We start from the raw sequence: 4,501 nt of genomic DNA on the forward strand, positions 1-4,501 counted from the left end.
GCCAAAAATTTAACATAAAAACTTTTTCATTCCAGTACCATTTTAAAGAAAAGTGACAAGAAAGGTAGTCGGATACCTTAAACCAGTGGTTCTCAACCTGGGGTCATATTGCGGTCCTGGGACATTCTAGGGGGCCACGGGAGAAAATCAGAAGAAAGGTGATCCACGACAGGTGGTGAAGAGAGTCAGAGAGCCGTGAAGAGAAAAGCTTTAGAAGTGAAACATGGTTGAAAAATGTTACTACTTTCAGAATTCATAGAACCAGGGGCATATTAACCCTTGAGTCTATGTGGGCATGACCAGGGTCTTCATGTCTATAATGGAGGGAGAGGGACTGCACTATATGATTTTCATATGTAAGAACAGCTTACATGCGAAAATCATAGTACCAAATCTGGTACTAGCTTAGTATGGAGGGCCGCCAGAGCAACGGTTGACGTGTTGGGAGGGTCGATTTATTGTGCATGTACGTTGGATCGTCCAGTATTTTACACAGATCCATCTTTACCATATAATGTGACTCATGAGAGATATGATAATCCATCATTTGAATCCGTGCCTACCCAGGATTCCAGAGATTGGCGTGATTTATTAAAATTTCATTCATAATAAAAAAAATAGAAAGTATCTCACTCTTGGATGAGGGTGGGGGGGGGGGGCACGAGAAAAAATGTGATCCATACGGGGCCATGAGCTGAAAAAGGTTAAGAAACACTGCCTTAAACGATAATAACGTTATCTTCAGACCAGAGAAAACGCAATTATCTACAATTCTTATCTGATTATAATTTCCAAAAGTATTAATAAAGAGTAGTTATTCTCCAAAAAAAGAAAAATAGGGATTTAGGATACGAACAATATAATAATTTCCAAAACATACCAAACACAAACAATAGGTCTCCGAAGATTGTGCGGAAAATAACCTAAAAATACTAAAATACCCGTAATGCAATTTTTTTTTTTAAAAAAACAGTTTTATTTTTGGAAACGTGCGAAATGATGGGGTTTTGGTTTTTTTTTTTCCTTCCTACTAAGGGTTTTTAGGAAGGTTTTTTTCTTGTTCTTTGAAGACAGAGACAATGGGTTAAGATGCCCAGAGATAGATATATAAAAACAGGCTTTTTCTTCTAAGAAAGAAGTTTGTTTTTTTTCTAGGTTACTTCTTCTTTTTTAAAAGTGTATTGTCCGCAGCTTGTTGAGTGGGTGGCCGGCCGCTTTATACACACTGGACCCTTTACTTCATCTGCCATATATTTTGTTCTTTTTCTTATATATCTATAAAGAAGGATTTGCTTGATCGCTTTCGGTTCACGCTTCACTTCTTAAAAGCGAAATAGGAAAGGATGGCCTTCTTAAAGGGGATCGAACAATTTTCTTCTCTATCTCGTCGATCCCTACTTTTTCGCGTCTTGATTTTCTTTAATGGACATTGTGGCCATTGAATGGGGTTGCGGATGCGATTATATATACAGTACGTGCCGGATTTTTTTTTATGGAGTTTCTTCTTCTTAAAATGTTAATTCGTTTAATAGGGAGCTTTTTTTTTTTTTTCTTTTTTTTTTATATTCGAATTGTACGAGATGAAAGGGTCATGGTTTCAAGAAAATAGCTAACGTTTTGGAGTTGAATACCCTGGTCGTGAAGTGTGGACGGTTGGATATGGAAAGTATTTCACGTCGTCGTCTTCTTGGCCTGGAACAGTGATTCCCAACGTGGGCATTATTAACGCCTCCTTGGGGGCAATGGAAGTTCTAGGGGAGGGCAGTAGAAGATACGGGTATAACATGGGATCTTATGGGGTTAGATTGCGTTGGGGGGCGATGGGAGAGGAAAATTTCTTAAGAAGGGGGCGATGGGACAAAAAAGGTTGGGAAACTATGGTCTGGAAGATGAGTGGGAAACTATGGTCTGGAAGATGAGTGGGAAATATTATTCAGGCTGGGCGCGGTAGCTCAGGTCGATAAGATACTCGCCTTAAAGGTGTCGCGAGTTCGATACCCGGTTCGTACTTGTCAGAAAACTTTCCTTTCCTTACACAGGGGGTACAACAGAAACGGCGACATGACCGCAGAAAAAATTGCTATCGAGGGGTTAGCGCACCAACCTCTCGATGAGTATAAAAACAAACCTGCCGTTCGGAATCGGCAATAAATTGTAGGTCCCGGTCTAAAATTAGCCCTCGTGTGCGAAAAATGACCGTGGTGCGACAGAAATGATCAAATGATTATTCAGGCTGTTAGCATTGTTATAAAAAAAAACGTAGCCACGAGCACAGCAGTGCAGCCTTAATTTGTTATTCGCGATAGAACAGACAGAACCCATTTGTCCAGAGAGAAATCAAGGAAACAGATAGTTCATGGATTTTATTTCGAGGTGAATTCGGAAAGAAAAGTATCATATGGTCTCCACCGGGAGATTCGAATCCATACCCTCTTGCATTGCGGGGAAGCATGTTACCATCTACACCACTGGAGGCATGACCCTGCCTCCCTTGTATCACGCACTACGGTGTGAGGTGCTGAAGCAGAGGCAGTAGCTTTTCTCTTGTAAAAATGTTGGTATATTTTTCCATGTTGTTTTTTTTTTTTGGACTCAAAGTGTTTCGGATGTAGCTATTATTAAACGTCACCAGTAAAAATTTCATCAGGAGTGACGTAATGGTTCATCACTCATTTCGGCCAATCACGATCCGCTAAATTTCTACAGTGTAGCTAGAAATGTAGGGATTGTTTAGAAGCGGGCCGGGGGTATTTAAGTGCAGAGGAGAGGTCCTCATGATTATGGGATCTCGTAAAGATTTTCGAGGCTAAGCAAGCAAATTCGTAAGAAATCCACTCTTAGTCAGGTAGGAGCCCATGATGCTCTCAAGATGGCCACCTACAGTCTATGATAGAGGTGCGTATCCTCCGGGTCGCTAAGGGATTCCGTCACTATCCCCCTATATTCTACGGATAGAAATATATGAGGTAGGTGGAACATGCAGTTTTACACTCCCAACTCGTAGCAGGACACGGAGGACAACATATTGAACATTTCTTGCGTAATTCGTAGGTGTTTGATTTGTGACTTCATTTTGTGTTATGGTTTCCATGGGTTATGAAATTTTGCGATGTTAATTAAAACTTGTTTGCCCCTGCTGGCTATTTTTTCAATTCTGCGAGCTGATGTTCAGTGTTTCACGAGTACAACGCCACCTGTCGATAAATTTCTAAATATTTTTTTCCTTAGCAAAACAGAATCCCTTCGCTTCAGGGGTATTCATGCAAAATTTCCATTCACTCTGAACAGCGGTTCTTATTTCACAGTGTTTTGAAATCGCAATTTCAATTATAATTACCCTCTATTTGAAAAATGCTCTTTTTTGTTTAACTTCATTATAAATTCACTGCAGCCCTGTATTTCTCGCCAACTGTCGTTTAAAAGTAAAATGTGACGATTTCGCTTACAACTGGCAAAATTTTTTGGCGAAAATCAGTGACGTCCTGTATTTACGACAAATTGTCTACATCAAGGAAACATTTTATTTTCTGGATATTATGCTGAGGTGAACTCGGAAAGAAAGGTCATCTTGTCTCAGCCGGGACTTGAACCCAGGCCCTCTAGCATACCAGGCAAGCATGCTACCATCTACACCACTAGAGACACGACCCTGCCTTCCTTATTTCACGCATTGTGGCGTGAAGCACTGAAGTAGAGACATTAGACAGGTGGCATGCTTGTCCGGAATGCAAGAGAGCCTGGGTTCGATTCCCGGCGGAGATAAGATGACTTTTCTTTCCGAGTTCACCTCAGCATAATATCCAGAAAATAAAATGTTTCCTCGATATATTGGGCTGAGAAAAAGTCATCTATCTCTCTAAATTGTCAACTACATGTTTCTCGATGAATTATATTCACAAAAAAATAACTTTATGCTGCATTTGATTGCACCTGACTATGGAAAACAAGAACTTACCGGGCTTTTTGACATTGTATTTCCGACGTTTCACCCGCATCTGTGGCGGTTATCCTCAGAGATGGGTATACTACTGGGTATCGGCGAGGTACCCTTCTTACCAACGTTTCTGGCTCCACTTCCTGTGGTTGAACACAGAAAACTGGGAAATTACAGCAAGCGGAGGTGGGGAAGTTGAATAGGAGGACACCTCGTCCGCACTCAGTGGTACATGAAGTAACTTCCACATGATACTTACGTAACATGAAAATTCAAGCATTTACAATCTTTTCTGCAAAACATGGAAAACAGATGGCAGCACTAGCAAGAACACCAACCAAGGCCAACTCTGACAACATAAATATGTTATAGCCATGCATCGCATACACTCCCACAACACATTCCGAATGCGTTAGAAATTGCGCAGAGGAATGTCTACGAGGCACATGAACGATTAAGTAGAAGTAGTAGTTCATGAAAATACCCGCCACAGCTGCAACTCAAACGTCTGAAGTAAATTAACGACCGTGACCAAACGTCCTGGTAAGTCCTTGTCTGTTTCTAATA

At 40.9% G+C, this 4,501-nt stretch overlaps 1 non-coding gene across 1 annotated transcript; it reads right to left on the bottom strand.

Moving 5' to 3' along the window:
* Positions 1-3,569: 3,569 nt before the first annotated feature.
* TRNAT-GGU (transfer RNA threonine (anticodon GGU)) lies at positions 3,570-3,643 on the bottom strand. The gene has a single exon. It is a non-coding gene; the product is annotated as a tRNA-Thr (tRNA).
* Between the last annotated feature and the right edge of the window lie 858 nt (positions 3,644-4,501).

This window comes from Pholcus phalangioides, unplaced genomic scaffold (assembly GCF_987345545.1).
Source record: "Pholcus phalangioides strain wild (caught in Gottingen) unplaced genomic scaffold, Ppha-v1.0 ptg000003l_1, whole genome shotgun sequence".
In the NCBI taxonomy this organism is placed as follows: domain Eukaryota; kingdom Metazoa; phylum Arthropoda; class Arachnida; order Araneae; family Pholcidae; genus Pholcus; species Pholcus phalangioides.